We start from the raw sequence: 10,929 nt of genomic DNA, 5'->3' as shown, positions 1-10,929 counted from the left end.
GTGAGCCTCACATCAATCTTGCAATGCCATTTGAGAAACTGGAAGTGTTATGTGAATCCTTGGTGGATTTTGACAACATGCGAAGAAATGGCATTAACCTCACTAAAGAACTCAGAAATCAAGGTTGGGGAAATTACTTCAAGCGTTTGCATGGTCCAGTCTACACAAATTTAGTGAAGGAATTATGGAGATTCGCTGATGCTGATGATCACTACATCGTCTCCTATGTTCTGGGAGTGAAAATGGTGATAACTGAGAAGTCCATTGTTGCTCTTCTGGGCATGGAGAAAGATGGAGGCAGAAGGATCTACAACATTAATCCTAGGGCAAAATATCTGTCCCATGAGATTAATCCAACCATCTTCAAACAGAACGCTGAAGGCAACCAATCCAAGAACAAGGAACTACATCAGAACCTCCGGGTCTGGCTGAAGATCATCTTGGGCACCATCCATCATCGTCCAGCTTCTAACTCTTCAGACTACATCAACACAGAGCAGAAGTGCATTCTGTACTGCATCCAAAAGGGTCTGAAGCTCTACCTTCCAGCACTTCTCTTCAAGTACCTCAGAGATTCTGTACGAGATAAAAGAAACAACATGAAGCCCAGAAACTACATTCCTTTGGGAAGGCTAATCTCTAACGTTCTGATCGAAAGCCGTCTCGTGGACTATCTGATAACATTCAGACTCATGGAAGACGTGATGATTGACACTGGAAGAGCTCTCAACGCCAAAAATCTGAAGAGCATGGGGGATTCTGGATCAGGTGAAGTTCAAACCTACTATGGACACCTCCTGGGAAGCTCTCAAAGATCAGAGGAAGATCCCACATGGACTTTATCTGTTCTCAAAGATCGACCCTCCAGAGGTAATCCTATATTACTTAGATGATCTGAGGAAACAAGGAGTGGATATCTCAGACTTCAACATAAGCCAGCTGCCAGCTGAGCCTCCGAACTTCATGAAGCGTCCATGAGGACCATCTGAGAAGGCGAAGCAAGCTAAGAAGGCAAGACTGGGAGAATCCTCCGGATCAAGACCTCCAGCACCTCTGCCTGGACCTTCTCGTAAGTCCGTTTCACTCGCTCCCTTTGTACAAACACATAATATTGCTTCTTCTTTCCCTCAACCCACTCCTATCTATACAAAATCTGAAACCCCTTCTTCAACCACCAGAACATCTCATCAACCATCCCAGAAATTTAACCTTGCCACCACCACCTTACCTCTTTCTGACGCAAAAATGCTTAATGAAACCACCTCACCATCTTTATCTTCTTCTCCAGAATCACCCCCTACTACAACATTTCGTTAGACACAGAATAATCTGACCCCTCATCTCCCACTCTGGCCCAACTTCAAGCTCAAACTCTGGCCTCACAACAGCCAACACAAACCACACCTAAACCAGAAGTCACTTCACTGCCCATAGAACAACCAAACCCAACACCATATGACCCTCAACCTTTTGAACCAAATAAGTCTGACACACACCCACCAAATACATCCGCTGAACCACAAACTCCCACTCTCGACCTAAGCCCTCCCACTTCTCCACCTCCACCCTCTGAACCAGAAAACACCCTGCCAACCCTAGAGGAAGCAATAGTGTTGTTTGCAGGAGCTTTAGTTGACAAGGTCAAGTCTCTGACCATCAACTCTGGCATCAGTGATGATCCTTTAGTTGTTAGGACACACTGGAACAAAGTTATTGGCTGGATGACCGCTGAAGCCTTCAAACTGAAGAGCCTCTCTGAGCAAGTCCGAAACGACTTCATCAGAGACGCTGAGCTAAGACTCTAGGAGCGTCTAGCCAGAGAAGCTGAGGAGAGAGCCTGCAAGGAAGCAGAAGAGAAATCCAGACAAGAAGAAATGCAACGGATTAAGGAAGCTGAAGCCAAAGCTCTAGCTGAGGCTGCTGCTGCTGAAGCTGAAGCAAAAGCTGTTGCTGAAGCTAAAGCTAAAGCCGCTATTGAAGCTGAAGCTCGTCGTGCTGAAGAATCTACCAACAGGGTAGAACCGGATGCTTTGACTCAAGGGGAGTCCTCCACCTTTGTCCCTCTAGTTCTCAAGACACTTGAAGATCTTTAGAAGGAGCAGAAAGAAGTCCGAGCCAGATTGGATCAACAGGATTCAGTAAATGTCAACATTCAGAATCTGCTGACCCAACTGCTTCAGAGGATGCCTCCACCTCCAAACCCTTAGGCACCTAGGATTCCTTTTGATTGTTGATTTGCTTGTTGCTTTCTGTTATGTTTGTTCTCCCTTTCCGCTGTTTATGTTTTCTATCTGAATATATATATATATATATTTGTCTTTCCTTCATTTATCTAAGTCTTTTTGAGTCTGACAAAAAGAGGGAGAACTTAAAACAACTCTGATGAAAACATATCTAAATCCTTTTAGTACTCTGCAAACATTGTTTAATAAATTAGTTCTAATCCTTCTTGACTTAGAAATTTGCAGAAGAGTATCTAGAAACATCATCTCATGGAAGCGCTCCGGTAAGAACTTCTGAACTCCCAGACTTATCTCAGGGGGAGCTCACGTCTATCTAATCTAAATATTCTTATCTCTAAATGTTTCATCTCTTAATTAAGATTGTTTTGTCATCATCAAAAAGGGGGAGATTGTAAGAACAAAATTAGTTCTATAATATAATTCCAGGATTTTGATGATAACAAAGGATGAAACCAAAAATGGCACCCTAATGAAAATTCTCTAAGTGTGCAGGACTATTAACAGCAACAAAGGAATCTGATCGTTTTATCAGATGCAAACGTTGATCAGATACAAAGTACTAGAAGATCAGAAGCATCTGAAGAAGAAGTGCGCTCTAGAAGTTCTGATTCTGAGCAAAATAAGACAGTAGAAAGAACCAGAATCTCTAATCATCCACTGGACTTAGTTCCGATGATCTAGAAGACCAGTACTATTAGAAGCTCTGATGTAACCTCAACGCAATCTCCTTCTGACACAGAAACTCCGAGATAACAAAGACTCTGATGAAGATTCTCCAAATCCAGAAAGAGTAACGGAAAGAATTTATTCAAATGGAAAGAAAGTATTTTTAGAAAGAAGTTATTCAGGGAGATAAATTGGTTATGGAAAGAAACACAGAAGTAATGACATTGAATGCTCATCAAAGGCCAATATTCTGTCATCACTCCAACGGTCCTTTCACCACTATATAAAGGACAACCTACTTCAGTGAGAGATACAACAACGCACAGAAAATTCTTTACATTCTCTCTTAGTTTTTCACGAGCTGCTGCTCATACGTGAAAGCACTTGCTTGATTATTCTGCTGTAATATTTGCTTACTCTTAGAAGCACTCTCCATTACAAATTTATTTTTTCTAAATTGCTTTTGTTCCTCAAGTGACTCTGCGTAGTCTTTATACTTGGGAGGACTAAGAGATCACTCTCTTAGACGTTTGGTTGTATTAATCTTTCAAGATTAGTGAATTAAGTCCTTTTTGAAGGCGAAATCACCTTGGCAGGGTGGACTGGAGTAGCTTTGTGTTATAAGCGAACCAATATAAAATTCTGTGTGTTCTTACTTTTGAAAAAGCTTTTATTTTCTAAAACAATTCAAACTCCCCTTTCTTGTTTTTCTCACCTTCACAAACTTGTTTATTAAAGAAAACATAGATCGTCATGGAAGGGTCATGCTTAAGTAGCTAGTTCCTATTTTGGATGGTCTTAAATTAAAATAAGGTAAAATATGCAAAGTAAAAACTAGTTATAAATGATGGGTTTCCTCTCATCCATCGCTTCTTTTCCGTCAATAGCTTGACGATAGAAATCAGGGGTCTGACAATATAGGGAGGATTTTTCACTTGGAATCTCTCCTCCATAGTAATTCTTAAGTCGTTGTCCATTCACTTTAAATTTTCTCATATCACCAGGATCTTGAATTTCAATAGTACCATTTTGACAAACCTCGGTAACCCCAAAGGGTCCTGACCACTTGGATTTCAGCTTTCCCAGAAATAATCTCAACCGTGAATTAAACACTAAAACTTGTTGGCCTACTTGAATGTTCTGTCGTACAAGTTTATTTTCATGATATCTTTTTTTCATTTCCTTATAAATCAACACATTTTCATATTTGGACAATCATATTTCCTCCAATTCATCCAATTTCGATAACCTCTTCCACCCAATCAACTTTTCATTAAGATTTAGGAACTTTACTGCCCAATATGTTTTATGCTCCAATTCGACTGGAAGATGACATGTTTTCCCATATACCAATTGATATGGGGAGAAACCCAAATGCGTTTTGAAAGTTGTTATGTATGCCCATAGTGAAGGAGAATGGCGATCCAAAACGCAGCGGAATTTAAAAAATTTCTCCTTTAATGATCCTTACGAATGGGCATGATCAGTGATAGAATCGTTACCTCTTGTGGCGATCACGAGCGTTGAACGATGACAACGCCTCTACTCAGTCCACACGAACGGATTCCTTTAATCTTAGTGCTAGCTGCTACGAATGAAGGTTTTGAGTGTGAGAGAGAGAAACGAAATGCAAGAGTGACAATGCTTCTACCCAAGGGTTCTATTTATAGAACCACTTGTGTGGGCTTCAAGCTAAAAAGCCCACTTAAGTGTATTCTGGCCCATATCTTATAATATGCCCAAAATCACTTAAGCGTGTGGTACCTTACCATATTTCGTATTCCATTTAAGTGCACCTTACCCTACGGTGTTCCTTAGTTACTCTATCTCTCATCAATCCGTCCTTTGTGTGTGACCCTGTAGGTTTTCGCGACTTTGGCAATTATATTAAATCACACATTTAACATAATAAACAGTGAGCGGTATCTAGCAACACATCACTGCTACCCAAGACACAAAAATTTCATGTGATCTGACAAATCCTTCGGTAATAATAATTATGTGTATAATTACCCTTTTGCCCTTATGTCTATATTGAACACAAGGCATAGACTGTGTCATCCTTGTCCAGTTCAATATTGGGCCCATAGACATTTATCCTGTTACGCAGGATGGACAAATTCCATCTAGGTCACTCATGTCCCTTAGCATGCTTTGTGGAGTACCCATCAATTGTCTTTATGGTTATCCAGTTACGGACAACGTTGGATCAGAAATAAAGCACTCGACTCTACATCTAGGGTCCATAGTGGTTTCAGGTCGAAGAGTGGTATACACCATTATCACCATGAGAATAACTTATGACACTTTGCATAACATTCTATATAGTATTCTCATAGCGGGTCAATCCAGTATAAATATTACTCTTAATATTCATACCTATGTTTGAGACTTGATAACTCCTTATCCATGATCCATGAGATGTGATCATCAGTCTATAAACATAATAGTCTCCATGCTTTAATGTTATCCCCCTTCACAATAAAGCTCGACTACGGATACTTTAAGAATAGTGTCCTTATGTTTAATGTGCTCTCATGATTAAGTCACACTTGATACATTAAACAGACTATCTATTCCAGGGACTTTATTAAACAAACATAATAAAGAAAAAGCCTTTTATTATTAATAAATAATTCAATACAAGTACCAAAAGTATTGGACTCTAGGGCTTACACCAACAATCTCCCACTAGCACTAGAGCCAATCAGGCATACCCCTAATGCCCATAGATCTAGTATGGCCATCATGCTTCTACTGCTTCTCCTGACACGCCCATGGCAAGCCTAACACGGTTGGGATTTCTGCCTGACACGACCCGTGTCAGCGGACACGGGTGGCCGTGTCAGGCTACTATTTTTCTTCTTCTACTTCCCTTGCCTTGACACGGCCCGTGTCAGGTGACACGGGTGGCCGTGTCAGGCCTCCTGTACCGGGATTTTTTGCTTTTTTGCGTACCGGACTCTCGCATTGTCATGTTCTGAGTTCTTCGGTTCTTCTACCTGGACCCGTTTGACAAAAACACAGCTATCTCACGCATAAAATCAAGATAAACAAAGTAAAACATAATAAAGATTAAAAATGCGTAAATAACATAACGGAAGTAAAACTACTTGAATTGTACCTTAAATGCTTGCACAGTGTATCAAATGTCTCTGTTTTGCATCAGATCAGTAATGAAAACTTACTATAAATGGTGACTGATCAGTTATTTTGGACAAAATTTCATAATCCTAAAATAAGTACATGTGATAATACAAAACATTATAGGTCACTTTGGACCAAAGCCATTGAAATATGAAAAAGTCCAACTTCAAGTGCCCATAACTTTCTCATAAAAAATCCAAATGATGCAAAATTTAAGTCCAAGTTTATTTTCTTGAAAATATCTACAACTTTTATGTTGAAGGTTTTGTCATTTGAGGCTTTCATCAGTGAAACAGAAGGGCTTGAAGTTGGTCCATTTTGGCAAAATTTTCAAATACATGTTTTGTACCTTGAACTTCATGGCCAGTTTTCAATATTTCCCCAACTCTAAATGGATTTTTGCTCAACATAACATTTATTCTTTATGTCAAGACCTTTCCAACCATTACCCACATGCTTATGTTTGTATTTTACAAGTGGCATTTTCTAAGAGGTGAAGTTTTGTGATCAATTATGCATAACATGTTAAATCTTGCTACACAAGCCATTGCATTGCCATCTGCACGTCCAAATCCATTTGTTTGATGTTTATCACTCAAATGAAATTGAGTGTGAGCCTCACATGCGCCTGTACAGGCCCATGCATGGAGGACCCAAGTTCATGCACACACGAGTTTTCTACTTGCTTGCATCAGCTGTGGCTATAAATAGACATGCTTGCTCACTTAAAATGATGACCTAAAGGCGCCTGAAGCTCTGCTCAACTGATTCCCTAACCCTCCATTAAAGGAATTCTAAATTTTTTCTTCACTTTTCAAGCTTGAATTTCAACTTCCCTGGTTGATCTTCAGCTTATAATTCCTTAGCCTTGCTTCCTTGTTACTTCAAGATCAAGCTACACTCGAGGATTGGATTGGATCAAGCTCACACAAGCTGCACTTCAAAGGTTTTCACCATAACTATTTTGATTCGATTCTCTCTTATTACTGTGCATTGCTTGGTTTGGTTGGCATCTCTGAAGTCCTCATGTGAGAGGCAATTGATTTGTGGTTTTAATTTTGAGAATTGGTTGAGTTCAGATTGAACACCTCATTTTTCAAGCTCAGATTTCTTCCTCTATAGGGATCTTGAGTGAAAACTAAGGTCACAGGGGTGATGTACATCACCCCATCTTTCGAATGGTATATACACCGCGTGCTGTGGTTCAGGTTTGAAAACCTGCAACAGGTGGCCGGAAAAGGCCTTCTCACCGGAGAAGACGGTGGTTTCCACCACCGTCCCCACGCGTTTGAATCTTGGCCTTTGGATCAAGCTTGCCAGATCTAATCTTGACCATTGCGTGTTATGACTTTTTTTAATTCAGCATGTGACGCATTGACTAATGACTATGGTACGTGCGCGCTTCTAATCCATTAGATGTTGCCACGTCAATTAATGAAGTCATCTAGCGCTCCAGATTTTTTCTCTTTTATTAATTTCCATTTTATTTTCTTTTATTCCAATTATTTTTAAAAATTCATAACTTCTTTATTTGGAACCACAAAAATATGGGACCAATTGCAAAAAAATTCTCTTAAATTCTAGTTTCTAAAAATGATTTTTAATTATTTTTGTGATTCCATTTAATATTTTTTGTGAAGTATATCATTTCTGGTTGTTTTTAATTCATTTACAATACTTTTTGATATTCAAAAATGCCAAAAATATTTTCTTAACATCTTTGGATGATGATGAATCTATGAAAAATATTCTCATCAATTTCTTAATTGATTTGAGATTTATTTGAGATTTTAGTCCAATTATGTTATTTTTCTTCATTTTTAATTGTTTAAAATTAGTTTCTGTTTTCAAAAAATGTTGAGAAATTTTGTCAAACCTTGTTTGACCATGTTAGACTTATGATGATCCAATTGGACTTATCCAAGTTGATTTGAATTGGATTTGATGTTTGACCTTTATTTATTCATTTTATTTTATGCATTATTTTAATTCCAAAAAAAATACTAAAAATATTTTTGTTATTTCTTGATCTCTAATCTTCATCTCACTTTTGTTTACCATTGATTGATGTTGATTCCATTCATGGTTGATCAATGTGTTTTGGTTATGTCTTTTGAATTTCAACTTTGTACATTCCATTTCCATCTTCATCTTCTTCTTTTTCTTTTGACCAATGAGTTAATGATTGGTGGTTAGCCTTGACATATGAGAGGCTTAACCTTCTTTGATCCAAATCAAATTCATCATGATCAAAGATCAAGTGAATTACTTTGTGTCCAAGATAGGTTGCTTCTTGGTCAAGCAAAAAACCTAAATCCATACAAGGTCATTATTCTTTTCTTTTGGCAAGGCAAGTTGTAGGAGTTTGGCTTACTAGTCATGGTCTCTAACTTGTGTTTAATTGCCTATAGTTTTATTGACCTGCCTCATATAGGTGTGACTACTACATTAGTCCACTTACGATTGCTTAACATAGCGCTAAATTGCCTTATGGCACACTAGCACTAACTACTAATTACTAACATTTAATTCTTGCAATTTATTTTAATGCAATTTAATGTCTTGCTCATTAATTCATATTGCCTTTTTCTTTTTCTCACTTGAGCTCATGTTTATGTTTATGCCATTTTCCTTTTGCTCACTTGAGCACATTATTGTGTATATACTATTGCCTTGTGTTTGTTTTGTTTTGTTTGTGTGAACCAATGCAAAAGGAGAAAGGACTTAGATTTAGGACCTTACCTATGCTTAATGGAGTTTGAAGAGCAACTAGGCCTCATGCCTTTATAATGCTAAATATGTTGAAGAGCAACTAGGCCTCATGCCTTTAGAATGCTTAATCTTGAAGATAACTTGAAAGGATCTCTATTCTAAACTCACTCTTATCCATTCTTTCTATTGCATTGTGGAACTTTTTGATTTGTTTGTTCTTGTGTGGTAGGGATCCCAAAGTTGAGCCAATTAGAAGGACCATTGTCATGAGCATCCAAGATAAGAGAGACAAAGCCAATTGGAAGATTCCTAGGAGCTTGATTGAATATTTGCTTGATTGCTTGAGTTAATTGCTTATTGCTTGCTAAGTCCAAAGGAAATGAGCTCTTGGATCATCTTTATGATCTCAAGGAAGGAACTCCAAGTGGTTTTATTTCTCTTCCCTCATCTTTGCATGTTTAGGACCTAGCCTTTCTCTTCTTCTCTCCACTCTAACCCAAGCCAAACTCATTTTGTGCAAACATTGACATTGTTTTCAAAATTAGAAACCTAGGCATTATGCCTTTGATTTTTTTTTCAAACTCTTTTCATAATACTTATTTTGAATTGAATCTTAAGTCAACTTTGACTTTATTTTGTGAATACTTTTCATTTGTAAATACAACTCACTCAAATTGTTTTTGTGGTTCCAATGACCACTTTTTTGCCAAAGCTTTTCATAAAAATTAGCTATTAGGTTTGAGTTATCATAGTGGTTGATATAAACCTCACCTATATTCTTAGTGATTGGACTATAAGTCTTCCATACTTATTATAGGGTGGATCCCTCACTAGTATGTTGGAGCTCTCATGACATGGTGGATTTGTGGTTTATGTTGAGTTTTCTCCCTTTGATAACAAAAGACCTTAAGGCTTTTGGCCAATCAATTCACCAATTTCTTTTGAGATTTTTACCCCCGAACTACGAGGTTTTGATCCTACCTTTGTGATGGTACGTAGGCAATGGGTTTATCCATTCAAAAACAAAAATTGTAAATAATTTGTATATTCTTTTCTCATCTCCCCAATCATGTTTGCACAAATATTTTTCACAAATACCAACCTACCATACAACATTTGCAAAAAGGGCTCCCTTAGAGTACTAAGGATGTTTTGGGTGCTTAAAACCTTCCCATTACATAACCAACCCCCTTACCCAGATCTCTGACATTTTTTATTAGTTTTTGATTTGATAAAACTTCCCGGTTTTTGTTTGATTTCTAACCTTTCCTTTGGATAAATAGAAGTGCGGTGGCGACTCGAATTGTATGATTTACTTTTGATTTAGTCAATAAATCTAAAGGTAACGAATACCCCGCTACAACCCTATAGTGGCAGCCCTGCTAGCCCACGTACTGGTAATAGCCACCTTATTCTTGGGTTCACATTTTCACCCTCGTTGGAGTTCAAAACACAATCCTTTGGTTCAGACCATACTTTGATCTCACTTCTTTTCACCTCCCGTCACTAGTTCCTTAAACTACGGAGCTCTGAATTTCTCATTACACTATGAGGATACGTAGGCATGAGGGCCCTAATCCTCACCGAGCACTTTATCTATTTCTTTTCCTTTCCCCCCATTCTTCTGCGAATAATCTTTAGATACAACATCTATTCGAGTGAGAACAATCAAAACGGTTCCCATGGAGTACCATGGATGTTTGGGGTGTTAATACCTTCCCCTTGCATAACCGACTTCCTTACCCAACATATCTTTTTCCCCTGGGTTTTATCGATGTTTTCCCTTTTCTTTGAAAATAAATAAAGTTCGATGGAGACTCTGTTGTATGTTCGAGCGTGTGATACGTTCGGGTATATTTCCGCTAGCTTCAGCGGCATCACTCCCTCCTTCACAAGATCACAAAGATCATGATAGCAGAAAACAATCTTCATCTTCTTACAGCAATTCTCGTAATTTCGATTCTTCAAAATTAGGAGACTCAACGGAAATTCCTCATTCAAATGATTCATTGCGCTATGCTTCCCAAGAATCACACGGTCAATGCTCTAGATACTAGATATTAGAATTTCTCCAAATTTTTGGCATGGAAATTGCACCAAAACTATGGAGAATTCTGAATCAATCTTGATGAAGAAGAATCAATCTTTCTGATTGATTATT

Source organism: Lathyrus oleraceus, chromosome 4, assembly GCF_024323335.1.
Source record: "Lathyrus oleraceus cultivar Zhongwan6 chromosome 4, CAAS_Psat_ZW6_1.0, whole genome shotgun sequence".
NCBI classification, from domain to species: domain Eukaryota; kingdom Viridiplantae; phylum Streptophyta; class Magnoliopsida; order Fabales; family Fabaceae; genus Lathyrus; species Lathyrus oleraceus.
This window is presented reverse-complemented; position numbering follows the sequence as displayed.